At 41.1% G+C, this 14,640-nt stretch overlaps 1 protein-coding gene across 45 annotated transcripts in view; it reads right to left on the reverse strand.

Annotated features, from left to right (window-relative positions):
• PTPRD (protein tyrosine phosphatase receptor type D) overlaps positions 1-14,640 on the reverse strand; it is a 995,611-nt gene that overhangs the window by 843,388 nt on the left and 137,583 nt on the right. For 31 of the 45 annotated variants that reach the window (XM_045289116.1, XM_045289153.1, XM_045289139.1 and 28 more), the window contains one exon: positions 12,822-12,881. The gene's annotated coding sequence lies outside the window, so the exon portion shown is untranslated. Of the gene's footprint in view, positions 1-12,821; positions 12,882-14,640 lie in introns of those variants that run through there. The other 14 variants (XM_045289155.1, XM_045289154.1, XM_045289145.1 and 11 more) reach the window with 4 other exon arrangements.

Raw genomic sequence — 14,640 nt, forward strand, 5'->3', positions numbered from 1 at the left:
CTGGTACAGATAGAAACTGGAAATCCAGGGAATCCAGGGAATCCAGGGTGGATGATCCCTACAAGACCAGTGGTGTAAGTGGTGATACTGGGAGGGTAGAGGGAGAATGGATTGGAAAGAGGGAACTGATTACAAGGAACTATATGTGACCTCCTCCCTGGGGGATTGAAAACAGAAAAGTGGGTGAAGGGAGCTGTTGGACTGGGCAAGATATGACAAAAATAATAATTTATAAATTATTAAGGGTTCATGAGGGAGGGGTGAGTGGGGAGGGAAGGGAAAAAATGAGGAGCTGATGCCCGGGGCTTGGGTGGAGAGTGGATGTTTTGAGAATGATGAGGGCAATGAATGTACAAATGTGCTTGACACAATTGATGTATGTATGGATTGTGATAAGAGTTGTATGAACCCTTAATAAAATGATTGGGGAAAAAAAAGAAAGAAAGAAAAGTCCTATCTTTTTCCAAATTACTTCTTCCTCAGTGAATCACATAGGGATGCTTCTTTTCTCTTTCATTGTTCACATCCCCAATGCTCATGGTTCAAAAGTTTTATTTCAAACTAACTATGGATTATATTATTGTTGTTTTTAGATGCCTTAGGGTCAGCTCCTACTCGTATCAACCCTGTGTACAACCGCATGATAATCTGCCTGGTCTTGTGTCCTCCCCACTATTGTCCTTGTGTTAGAGCCCACTGTGGGAGGCGCTGTGCTGAACCAGGCCTCACTGCTGGTCTTCTTGCTTTCAGTGACCCTCGAGTAGAGTAGAGAACCTAGATTCAGTGTCTCTGACTGATACTAATAGACTTTTGTGCTAAGAATGTATGACTCTCAGGATTATATTCCAAGCATTTTTATATTTAAGTATACATAGTCTAAATATATTATATTTCATGTATACTATATCCTAAGTATACTGCATCTATATTCCAAATATACTATTTTACAAGTACTATTTTCTGAGCATTAAAACAACAACAACAAAAATCATATGATTTAAAGCTGGAAGAGCATTTATATTTTTACTATCCTTTTAGATTTGAATATATGCTTAGATACCCCAGAAGGTCCTGGTTAGAATGGATGAAAGATGTAAAACGAAGTTCGAAGTCATCAAAAAAGACCACATTTACTGGTATGATGGAGACTGGTGGAACCCTTAACACATGACATCCTTTCAATGCGGAATTGAAAGAACCTTGGGGACATTCCCCAGTCCAAGAATAGGTCAGCGTGTAAAAGAAAATAAGCAATGCATCCACAAGGAATGTGCTACTTGGCACCGAGAGCTAAATGAGACCCAAGCTGAGAAGGCAGGGAGGTGATGACCTTGGGAAGGCAGGGTGGAGACAGGACAGGGGGCTGATGATTGAAGGGTCAGCAGTTTGTATATGAATAGTTGAATGGGGAAACGGATTTACTGCATATTCTTGCACCTAAAGCAGAGTAAATTGTGGGGTGTGGGTGGAGAAAAAGGGGTTGACTATGCGAATGTTGTTCTGCTGCTGTTCAATTCATCCCTTGCAGATAAGTGGAGGTAAGATAGACAGCCCTGTTGCTCCTCCTTCCCATTAGTTGCCAGACTTCACTGAGATTCATCTATATTTTGCATTCAATTGGACAAACAAAAACCTCTTACCACGTTCAGCTCCCCTAGACAGGTGTTTTGACATTTTAGGTATGAAAGATTCTAAAAAAATGACTTCCAGCAGGAGGGCTCAGTGCCGTGGTGAAATCGCAATGTAGACCCTCCCTCCCTCCCTCCCTTCCTCAGTGCAATGTTAGGATAAATAGTAAGGAAATTGTCAACAAAAAGAGAGGGGAAAGCTGTCTTGCCAATCAGAGCTTCTCCAGGTAATTGCTCTGCCAGAAGGGCTTGGAAGGAGGGGATATTTGCTAACCGTTTGGAAGTGCCCCCATGTCCTGCATGGGTTTTAAAAAAATCATCAATATTTATATTGTGGGGTCTAAACAAAATTAAGCCTGTAAAAGGTTTCCTTTTGTGTGATTTGGAAATCACATTGTCCAATTTAACAGGCTGTTTATTTATCCAAATAATAAATACACCAATCTTTAGCTTCACATGATTGGATAAGAGATGCAGGAATAACATCAGAAAAGCAATTTTGTTTCAAAATGTTTAGCTGTCTCAGAAGGTACTAACACTGGGTGGATTTTTTTTGCCCTATAACCCACAAACTGCTCTTTAAAGTTCCTATTCAAATTCCTTAAGGTGGAAATTCCTTGTCCTTTGCATTCTTTCTTTCATTCGATTTTACCATGGCACCCCTGAAGTGGGTGAAGAGTCCTTAAAAGAATCTCTGGTTTGCCTGCTCTTGCTACCTCATTAACCCTAAATGGTGTCATTCAGTTGAGTCTAATAGCTGTGAGTGTTACTACCATGGTCAGTTCCAAATTATAGTATTGATTAATTGATTGTCTTCTTTCAGTGGTGAATTATTTTAGTGCTAGCTCAGGCTACTTGGCTTGGGGCCAAAGCCTAATTTTCAGTGGAAGGCAGCATGCAGTGTTCTCTGTTTCAAACATGTGGATAAGCAGATATTCAGAAAACAAAAAAAGCTTTGGAAAGATGACTTGTCAAAAAGGAATGCAGCATCTGCACTTATCAGTGGTCTCTCTTCACCTGGAGGAACAAGTAGGACGAGAGTGTGTCAAGAATCCATCCTTTCTCCAACTCAGACTTTCACGGCGGTCCTAACACAAGTGACCAGAGGATCTGAGAAGCAGCAAAGGAAGATGGCACCGAATGATAATTAGCTGGCATCCGGATCTGTGCAACCAGTCCTTTGGGAAGGGAAGTGTGATGACTGGGGTGCTTTCCAGCCAAGGAATTTGCAGTGGGTCTGGACTCCCCTAAGTAACAGGCATAGTTCTGCAGGGACACTTAAAACATACCCGCCACTCTGTGGCATCACCATGGTCTTAGAATAATAGAAATATTACCAAAGGCAAAACCAGAGAGGCTTGATTCTTGTTAACTTCCTGCTTTAATGAGGAACAGAAAATGAATGGATGTGTTTGTCATTGATTTTTGTGGAATGGGGAAAGCTAAATGGGGCATTGAGAGGTTAATAACTTTCACAGATCCATAACATTGAGTTAGTTTGCTGCCAGATCAATTCCTGCTCCCTACAAAATACGAAGGGAGAAATGGTGTTAGGTGGTGTAAAGCTGACTCTAAAATTATATTCACATTGAAATATTTATAACTGTTATTGGTGCTTGTTTTCACTCTGTCCAAAATTATCCTGATCTTACAGAGAATTAGAAAGGAGAACCTTTGTTCTCCAAGTAAGGGTAGTAGGGACTAGAGGAAAAGACAAGGGAAGCAATTCGAGGAGTCCTAGGTTGAGTGGTGGAGCTTGAAAGTGAAGAGTTTGGATGTATCTTGAAAAACTAAACACCTGTTATCATCCAATTCACCGCCTGCCATCAAGTCCATTTATCCTCATAGCGACTCTGCGGGACAGAGTAGAATGGCTCCTTTGGGTTTCTGAAGCTATAAATCTTTATGGGAGCAACCAGCCTCTATTTTCTTCCATGGGATGGTTGGTGGGTTTGAACTTCCAACCTTGCTGTTATTGGTTTAGTACATATCATATTGTGCCACTAGGCCCTATAGGGTTTATACAAAGCTGCAAATCTGTTGTTCTTTCTCTTTTTATGGAAATCAATGGCCATTGTTTCTTCTGGGTAGTGGGTGATAGGTTTCAACTGCTGACCTTTTGTATACTAGCCAAATGCTATCACCACCACAGCACCAGAATTCAATAGAGACAACTCCCCCCACCTCCCCCCCAAAAGACCAAATAAATAAACAGACTCACTGCCAGAGTCAATGCTGACGCATATCATTGACTCCTGTGGGTTTCTGAGGCTATAACTGTTTCCAGAAGTAGAAAGCCCAATCTTTCTCCCATGGAGCTGCTGGTGGTTTTGAACTGCCAACCGTGTGGATTGCAGACCAATACATAACTACTACAATTGTCACCACAAGTACATTGACAAACCACTATCCTTTAATTAGGCCGCTGTGCTGTAGTTTTGACTAAAGTCTCTATGCTTGTGTCTCTGTAGGAGCCCTGGTGGTGTAGTGGTTACTGCCCCTCTACTCTATCAAAAACCATGTCCTTTTCCAGGGACTGGTCTCTCTAGATAACATCCTCACCTCCTTTTCTGGCAGCCCAGAGGGCTTTCAGTCTTCCTCGCCAGCACTGGAAGTCAAACGCATCCGCTCTCCGTAGGGCTTCCTCATGCAATGTTCGACTTTCACACGCCGATGAAGTGAAGGAAACTCCCATGGCTGGTATTTTGGGGCACCCCTCAGTCCTCAAAGTGACTTCCTTTCTCTTCCACCCTCTGAAGAGCTCTTGTGCAGGTGACTGGCCAAATGCCTTGTGTTGTTTGGTGCCTGGAGTACTTCAGTAACTATTGGCATATAATTTTTATGGGAGCCAGACGGTACGTTAGCAATGTTGTGGAGAAATTTCCTCTAGAACCAGATTCTGTATGCCACTCACCAGTTATTATGCCTTAATTTTTATCAATTTTTCATCAAGGTATGCTCCATTTATATAGGCAGAGTCAAAACTACTGAGGATATGGAAACACCTTATGATTTTTCTTGATCTTTTGTCAGTCCTTAACTTTCTCCGAGTCTGAATTTGTCACACGCAAACCGAGGGATTGGAAACAGCATCGCTATGGACCAGTTTACTTCTGTCCCCTTTCCATGTAAATGTATACAGGCTGCAACAAATGCCACATTTACTCCTGGTGGAGAATCGGAATTGTGGTCTTTCCAAGCTGGGAATGCAGTTTGTGAATTCCATACAGTTTACAGATTACTCAGCCTACTGTTCCTACACCAACGTGCGAGTCAATCATTGAAATCAGCATGTCTTTTCCATGCCATCTGTGTAACGTGATAATTTCGGTGGTTGCCCCTGATTGAACAAATGTAATTCTCACATGCAGATATGCTCAGAAAACACCCTGCTGGGCTTTCTTCTTCTGGCCATATAATCTGCATACACAATTAACCTTCTCTTAATTAGATTAACTTATTTTTTTTACCAGCCATTGTCAAATTAATACTGTAATCAAAGCTCTCCAAGAGAAACCTGAATATGCTCCTGCTATGTATAACGTTAATTATTTCTTTACTAAAAATAACTGGAATCAGGATCACTTAGTGGGATGCCCTAGTTAGCATATTTGGCTTATTTCCCCCAAAGTCTGCTAGTCAGAACTTTGTAGACCATTCTGAAACCACCTAAAAAAATCTAAGAGTGCACTATAATACCTTCAAGTGATCCTTAGTTATGTGAAAGTCTTTATAAGCATTGTCATTTCTCTTTCTATTGGTACACAATATTCTCAAGAACACAAAACCAAACTCACCTCCACTGAGTCTGTTCAGACTAATAGCAACTCTGTAGGACTGGGTAGAAAAGCCACAGTGGGATCACAAGGCTATACATAACTCTTCATAGGAGTTGAGAGCCTCAACATTCTCCTGCAGAGTGGCTGGTGGTTTCAAACTGCTGGCCTTGTGGTTTGCTGCCCAAGGCAGAAACCACTACACCACCAGAGTTCCGAAGACATAATATTGCATACCAAAAATAAAGTATTACCAAACACAGAAAATCTTAGATTGTACTTGCCAAAATAAGCTAAGCATTTAGCCAGAGAACTCATAACATTATGATGTTCAATGCATGTATTTGTGAAGTTCTAAATTCAGACACGTTAGCAGTTTCTGGCTAGCTTTAGTTTGATCCAACCATGAAGAGTGAAATTGCAAATTCGTTATATGAAGAGCAAAAAGCCTCATTTAACCAAAGAGCCTAACCCCAATCAAACAGTTTTCAAACCTTAATTATATTCGGCATAATATAATTATTATGAATAATTATACCTTAATAGCGCATTCAGCACAAAGGATTTTGGTTGTACAATGGCTAAGCACTCGGCTCTGACGAAAGGTCAGCCTTTGAATTTACCAGGACCTCCCCAGGAGCCCTGCTGGTGGAGTGGCTACTCATTGGACGGTGATCTGAATGGTTGGCAGTTCGAAACTATGAGCAGCTCCAAGCAAGAAAAACTGGGCTTTCAATTCCTGTAAACAGTTACTGTCCCAGAATCCCACGGGGGCCACTGTAAGTCAGCATTGACTCGATGTCAGTGAGTTTCTGGAGGAGAAAATGCCTGCTGATCTTCTCCGATAAAGATGACGGCCCAGGAAACCTAATGAGGCAGTTCTGCTCAGCCCTGCAGGATTACGCTGAGACAGAACGCACGTGCTGGCACACACAGGAATCTCACCACGTGTGCCTGGTGTCCCGCACAGTGTTCTCCATCAGTCGTGGTGCCGAGGCACTTTGTTCAACAGTGGATGAGATCAGGAAGGCGACAAAGACCTCCCTTTCTGAACCTAGACAGTTAGAGAGGAACTAGTGGGGCAGTAGACGTCTCATGCTTTTGCCAAGGGACTAGTAGTTTTGTTTTCTCAACGAAAAGTAATTAGGGATCATGTGAAAATACAGTGTGCATTGTTATTGTCTCTGGAGTTCCACGCAGATTTGGATATGTTACTTCTACTTGTATGACTTTGGGCAGGATTTTTGTTGTTTTCCGGTCTCTCACTCTAAGATGGAAAAAACAAAGGATAAATCACGGAGATATGTAATAAGGAGTAAATGAGATCTATGTGAAAAATGCTTTTGCATATAACAGGCTCATCCATTATTCCCTTGTTGCTGATTCAATTCCAGCTCTTAAATACCATATCGTGCAGGGTAGAGTTGCCCAACCTGGTTTCTAAGGCTGTAATTTTTACAGGGGAGAAAGATGAGACTTTCTACTTTCTTAAAGAGTTACGGTCTCAGGACGCCACAGGGGCAATTCTACCTTGTCATACAGGCTCACTGTGAGTCAGAATTGATTTGGCAGCAGTGGGTTTTGAACATTTACAGAAGCAAAGTGACACCTCTTTCTCCCAGCTTGTAGTCTGAAGCACCTACCACTTGGATAGCAGCTAGATGCTTGACCATTGCACCACTAGTGTTGCTTATAATATACTTAGTGAGTTAAATGAAAGGTAAATAAGCATTTAAGGAATAAAAGTAAACCTTTAAAAAATAAGATACACATTAAATAAGAAACTTTTCTCTGACAAAGGAAAGGAGTTCAGTATTTTTCAATATGTTACAGTTAGATGCCTTCCTGCAGGACTGAGGATACAGCATTTATAGGTCAAAAGGGAAAGCAATTTCTAATGTGATTCACTGTCAGGTATATGAGGGGGAACCACACCTCACCCCCTCCAAAAATGGAATTGTGCTGGGCAGAGCTAAATGTTGCAGTACACATTTTCCCCACTAAGCAAACATCAAGCAACTCAGCTCTGAAATACTGCACCTAGTGGTGTCACTTGGGAAGGTTCTCTCTAGTTACAGTGACATTTTTTATAAAAGCAAGTTCACTCAAACCTCATTTTTTGTGATGGCCGACTTAAAAGACAGCGCATATCTGTGAAATTTTGTTTCTGGCTCAGGAACAATGCCTCAGAAACTCTTGTGATGTTGAGCACAGCTTACAAGGACAGCGCTATGGGAAAAACTCAAGTGTACAGTGGTTTTCTTGTTTCAAAAAAGGTGAAATGTCAATTGATGACAAATCTTGTTCTGGACATCCATCAACTTCCTGAATGGACGAAAGTGTCGACTAGTAGTACATTTGGAGTTTGTTCTGCCAGGTCAGATTGTTAATCAAGCTTTCTATTTTTTTAAATTATAGTTTTAATTAAAATTCAAAACACTAATACATCAATGTTCATATTTGCTTGTCAGAAAGCACATTTTTCCCCTCTATGTTAATCCAAATACTGGTTTATAGAAACAAGGCCCACTTGAAGCTTAATCTTTTCCACACTTGGGGTTCCTAAAAGAAACTGCTAGAGAAGAAAACACAATTTTCCTCTACAGTCAGGTGTAAGGTCTTCAGGTTTTCTCTAAGCAGACTGACTTTAGAAAGAAACACTGTATCCATTTATATCTTACAATATTTTAAATTCCAGTGCATTTAAAACGCGGCGTTTCACGGACAACATGTCAAGCTTTCTGTTTGGAAGGTCTCAAAAGACTGCATTACAGTGTGTGGCATAAAAGGCCTGCTTTATGGCAGAGGACTGGTTTTGCCACCAACGACAATGCACCTGCACATGCAGTCAGTTTCTGGCAATAAAAACCCAGCATGCCTCTCTTGCCCCACATACCTTACTCACCTGACCTCACTCCAAGAGACTTCTTTTTGTTTCTGTGAAAGCAGAGGGACATGAAAGGACAGAGATTTGAGGACATAAAAGAGGTGAAGAAAAATGAGCGTGGTGCGTCAGCCATCCCAACAGATGAGTTTGAAAAATGTTTCCAAAAATGGAATCACAGATTTGACAAATGTATTCAGTGTAATGGAGAGTACGTTGAAGGTGATATGGTTACTTTGTAAAAATAATTTAAATACATAGCTCTGAAAAAAAAAATCTGGGTTATTTTGGGGGGTACCCCTTGTGCACTAGACTGCTAACTACAAGGTCAATGGTTCAAACCCACCAGTTGCTTTGTGGGACAAACATGAGGCTATCTGTTCCCATCAAGATTTATAGTTTCGGAAACCACACGTAGGGTACATATGATTGGGAATCAATTTGATGGTGGGTTTGCTCCCTGAAACAACACAGATGATAAGCTGGTGACCTGAGATAAATAAAGGTGAGTAAACAGAGTAGTAATATAATTCTATAGAGAATCCAGATATTACTAAGCAGAAAAATTGAAGAAATAATTTGTAAGCACTTAGAAACAAACACAAGTTGACTAAAAATGAAATATATGTTTTCTACAATTATCTGAAACCAAATTCAGGAGGTTTGTTTTACTAATGTAACTAGATAGGTAGATGCAGTACAATGTTTCAGCATATGAAGTGTTGGGAAAATAAAACATTGGCAGTGTTTCATTAATAAATATGTTGCAATATATGCATACAATGTTTCATTCTAGGAGATGCAGAAGAAAAGTGTGTTGATAATCCCTGAAGCAAAACATAACAAAAATTGGTTAACTACAGGCAATCCAGTGTGTTCTCAACAATTACAAAATATATCTTTTTCTGCAGAGTACATCCATGTGGCTCATAGAAGACTATTTTCAAAATCTACCTGTGATTCACACAAATGTTTGACAAAGTTTTTCTCTCTCCCTCTCTCTATATGCACATTTATATTTAAATATTTTAAAAACTATGTGTATTTACAGAACTATAGGGAGCTAGGTGGGTTTGTTAAGTGATAAAAGGGAAATTGAAAATATTGAAATAAGCCAATACTGATTTGACAAGTTTTTTTGGACGTCACCGAGTTCTGTCAGTGGGAGAGTGGATCTGAAGCAGGACTCGAAAGACAGGAAACTTCTAGAGCTCATGCTATTTCTCATTAGCCCAGAAAAAGATCCTGGCCTCCTCTTTCATCAGTTTGTACACCTGTAACAGTAAGATGTGAAAATAATATGTGTTATTTTTCACTTTGTGCTTGGCTCACTAAATGGCAGTACTCATCATCGTTACCTTTTTTCCTCACTTTATATCTTTTATAAGTGGGGGATGCTTGTGGAATTTCATTTCTATTCTTATTCACAGCAGAATGTAACTTTGGAAGTAAGTACAAAAAGGAGCAAAAAAGTATTTGAGGTCAGTTTTGTAGGGGAGGTAGTCCATTTTTACTATCGTGTTCTGTGATTCAGGTATCTTCCTTGTCTGAAGGATGTGAATTTTGTTGAAACATCTTCCTTATTTCTAGTTTCAAATCTGCCCAAATGTGAGCAGATAGGGTCCTTGTGTTAGTCTGGGTAGAATGGAGAAACAAATTCAAGGACACTCTCATACGTATAGGAAAGAGCTTTATATACAACAGCAGTTTAATATTGAAAAATATCCCAGCCCAGTCCAGATCAAATCCATAAGTCCAATATTAGCCCATATGTCCTATGCCAATCTATAAAGTCCTCTTCAGACTCACAAAACACATGCAATGATGACGAATGCAGGAAGGTCCCAGACCAGTGGCTTGGAAGTCTTGTGAATCCAGTGGTGGTAGAAGCATCCCAGCACTGACAGGGGTCTCCACATGCATCCTCCAGTTCCCAGGGCACAGGGTTTTGTTTTGAGAAGCAGGCCTTTGTTTTGTGGCACACTGTTATGCAATCTTTTCAGAACCTCTAAATAGAAAGCTTGATAAACAGTCTGACCTAGTGGAAGGAACTCCAAATGTACTAAGGTCGACATTTTCATCTTTTGGGGAAGTTGGCGGATGTCCAGAACAAGATTTGTTATCAATCAACATTTCACCTTTTTTGAAAGGAGAAAATCACTCATACACTTGAGTTTTTCCCATAGCCCTGTTCTTGTAAGCTGTGTTCAACATCACAACAGTTTCTGTGGCATGGTTTCTGAGAGGGAACAAAATTTCACACCCGCATGCTATTCTCTTAAATTGGCCATCACAAAAAATGAGGTTGGAGTGAATCTGCTTCTAGGAAAAAAAAATCACTGTAACCAGAGAGCACCTTCCCAGGTATGCCCCTGGGTGCATGAACACAGAGCTGAGTAGCTTGATACTCACCTAGTGGGAACAATGTGTACTAGGAAGGCTTAACTCTGCCCAGGGCAATTCCAGGTTTTCTGGGTACCTCCTCATATACTGAATGAGAATCTACATTTTAATAAGATCCCTCTTGATTCTTTTAGATACTGAGATGAATCTTATTTGCACATAAGAATATATGTGCATAGATGTAGTTTCTGATTCAGTGTATCTGGGATGGAAAGGTGAACTCTCTGCAGGGAACAGACGAGAATGAACCTGTTGAAAGCTCTACATGGCAGCAGATAGTCCATGAGCTTCCATAAGGCTCACCTTCCTGACACGATCGTTGAAGACAAATGGGTGCCTAAGTAAATGTGGTGAAGAAAGCTGGTGGTGCCCAGCTATCCAAAGATATAGCATTTGGGGTTTTAAAGGCTTGAAGATAAATAAGCGGCCATCTGGCTGAGAAGCAACAAAGCCCACATGGAGGAAGCACACCAGCCTGTGTGATCATGAGGTGCTGAAGGGATCAGTTATCAGGCATCAAAGAACAAAAAATCATATCATTGTGAATGAGGGGAAGTGTGGAGTTGGGACCCAAAGCCCATCAGTAGGCAACTGGACATCCCCTTGCAGAAGGTTCATGGGGAGGAGATGAGCCAGTCAGGGTGCAGTATAGTAATGATGAAACATACAACTTCCCTTTAGCCCTTTAATGCTCCCCACCCCCACCCGCCACTATCATGATCCCAATTCTGCTTTACAAATCTGGCTAGACCAGAAGTTGTACACTGGTACAGATAAGAACTGGAAACACAGGGAATCCAGGACAGATAAACCCCTCAGGACCAATCATGAGTGTGGTGACACCAGGAGGGGTAAGAGGAAGGTGTGGTAGGAAGGGGGACCAATGAAAGGATCTACATGGAATCCCCTCCCTGGAGGATGGACAACAGAAAAGTGGGTAAAGGGAGATGTCGGACAATGTAAAACATGACACAATTATAAATTATCAAGGGTTTTTTTGGGGGGAGGGGTGCTTGGGGAGGGAGGGGAAAAGTGAGCAGCTGATGCCCAGGGCTCTAGTGGAGAGCAAATGTTTTGGGAATGATGATGGCAACAAGTGTACAAATGTGCTTGACACAATTGATGGATGTATGGATTGTGGTAAGAGTTTCATGAGCCCCCCAATAAAATGATTTTAAAAAGAAAAAAAAGAGTCCATGAGCATAGGAAGAGGCTGAGGAACTTATTTATAAGTTTGCATTTAGAAACATAATTAAAACAATAATCTGAGTTCGTTTTATAAGTCATCACATATTTTATTACTAGATAATAGTATTTAAATCGTGAGTCAATAGACCAAATGTCTTAGAGAAAATGTGTGGAGAGTTGTTTATTTCAAAGAATGCTCATTTTAAGATTAGAAGCACATTATTAAGCTGCAATGGGTGAAAGGAAACGTACTTGCTAGAGGATTTAACAAAAAAATATCATTATGATAGATGGGATGTTGATCTTAGGGAAAGGATATTTAAGGTAACAATGCTGAGCTAATGGCAAAATTTTCTTGAAAAGTAGCGAGGATTGAATGCATTGCATGATAAACTGTTATTGTTTAACGGATATGAGACTTTAAAAAATGTACTAATCTATTTGCTAATCTCTTTCCTCACTTTATTCCCTCATTACCAATAAATAGCTGCGTACCTTCCAGGAGAAACAAAATAAAATATGTAGGCGAGACCACCACAGAGGGCTAATAATTTCATAGCAGCAGCGGCCAACTTCAATCACCATGTAAATCTATAGGCGTCCGCTGCTCCCGTTCAAAATGTTAACCCATTGCTAGGTTTCACACACATTCACACCTATCACTCATGAATATGAGCCCCAAATAAATCTCTCGCTGATTGATCCTTTCCTTTTCTTTCAATGGTTATATACTTTCTTTTAATAAAGGAAAGTCTGTCATTCAGAATCAAGAAAATCTCAATCTTCACCTATCCCATGAAGGAAACATTCGATCGATAGAACATAAGGTTGGATATTCCATCAAGCCAGCTTCAGTGCCAACCTCAGTGATGTAGCTGGTGTGGGATGTAGTACAATCTGGGTTCCTAAGGAGAACAGGGGTCAGTGGGGTCGTGCACTTACCTTGAATTAGCCACCAAAGACGTTTTCAAACACAGTCCCTGGCCTGAAGAAGTTCCAAACCTATTTGAAAAATAGAAAGCAAGATTTATTTTTTAAAACATTTGAAACCCCAAAGTGTCTTCATGGATCCCTGGGTGGTGCTATTGGTATGCTCTTGACGACTAGCTGAAAGGTTCGTCTCCTCAGAAGACAGGGATGAAGATGGGCTTCCATAAGATCACAGCCTTGCAAACCCCAGGACGCAGTTCCCCTCTAGCCACGTGACTCGGAATAGAGTAGTAGACAGCTTACAAAAAGACAAACCAAACCAAACGAACAGCTCCTTGGTTTACATAGGAGAAAGCAGGGAACATTGGCTACTCCTTTGTTTTGACATGGGACCATCATGCTCCCCAGGAAAAGGGGAAACTGTCTTTCATCAAGTCCACTAACCGGCTTAGTTCACTGCTTCCTGAGAATACATTCCAGAGTCTTCGCCCTTTGGCTTTTCTAAAACCAGAGCCTTATGTTGTTAAGGGCATCACATAAAAGCTCGCAGTCAAGTTAAAACAAACTTTTTCTCTGTCCTTCTCATCCTTGGAATATCCAGCAAGGACGAAATATGATATGTCTAAATATTATATATGTAAAGACATCTTATTATGAATTTATCAAACTCCACACCTCAGAAATCTATAAAAAGACATGTCTTCCTTCTTCACTATCATCATTGGACAAGGGCGGAAGCCTTGTTTGCTGTTAGAATAGCTTCTTCCGGAGAGAAAACTCTCTTTTCCGCCTTTTAGCGCATCAACGGCTATTCTTTCTTTAGCTCCCAGTGAGGCTGTGCTCTTACGCAAGCTTCCTCGCCTCCTGCCTCCTCCAAGCTTCCACTAAAGGGATTCCCTAGATCTTCCCACAGCTCTGTGCACTTCCTTTCATTTGTTGTCACACTGCCTTGCGTTGCTGGAACCTGCTAGATGCTCATCAAGCGGGTTCTCTTTTCCTGGGGGTACACAGCCCGTCTTTTGTTGTGCGGTGTGGTGGTGTCAGATCTGACCCACGGGGACCCTTTGGTGCAGCCACTGTTTCATGGTAGGTCGGCTTCTTTTTCCATCTCCTTGAGGGCCTGCCTCTTTATTTCTGACCCTCCACTTTACCAAACATGATGTTCTTCTGCAGGGCCTGGGCCCTCTGCATAGCATGTCCCAAAACTGTGAGGTTAAGTCTTGCCAGCCTGGCTTCTAGGGAGCATTCTGACTGTGCTTTAGCCGACACCAATGTGTTCATTCTTTGGGAAGTTCATGGAATACCTCTTATTCAAAGGCATTCTTCTGGAAGTTCATACACTATTTGATATTACAAGTTCTCTCTGCTCCAAGGTCACTGTGCCAGCCAAGAGGGAACTGTTTGAATCAGGTCAAGCTGGTTTGAAGATCTGATTCAAACACACTAAAGATGACAAAGATGGCACAAGGCCGGACACCATTTTGCACTGTTAATACAAATGTTTGCTGTGCATCAAAGCCAAGCTGACGACTAATGAAAACAACAACATATGCTCCAGAGTTTCCCAACAACCAAATGAAAAGTTAACCTGCTAAGCCATCCAAAGAGGAGATGCTTTTATAGCCCGAGCCCATCCAGACACCTGGTGACGCTGTGCTTTGGGGTTACAGCTCGTGCATCAGAATGTAAACCATACATACACTCCCTCGGGTATTGATTGGGTATGTCTCATTCACAGGCTCATTCAAGCCCCTCGACCACTTTATGGCATATCATGACCATCTCTCTCTCTCTTTTAATAATTCAAAATTTAGTTGATATTTCACAGGAA

Source organism: Echinops telfairi, unplaced genomic scaffold (assembly GCF_000313985.2).
Source record: "Echinops telfairi isolate 266 unplaced genomic scaffold, ASM31398v2 ScPeMD7_25;HRSCAF=90, whole genome shotgun sequence".
NCBI lineage: Eukaryota > Metazoa > Chordata > Mammalia > Afrosoricida > Tenrecidae > Echinops > Echinops telfairi.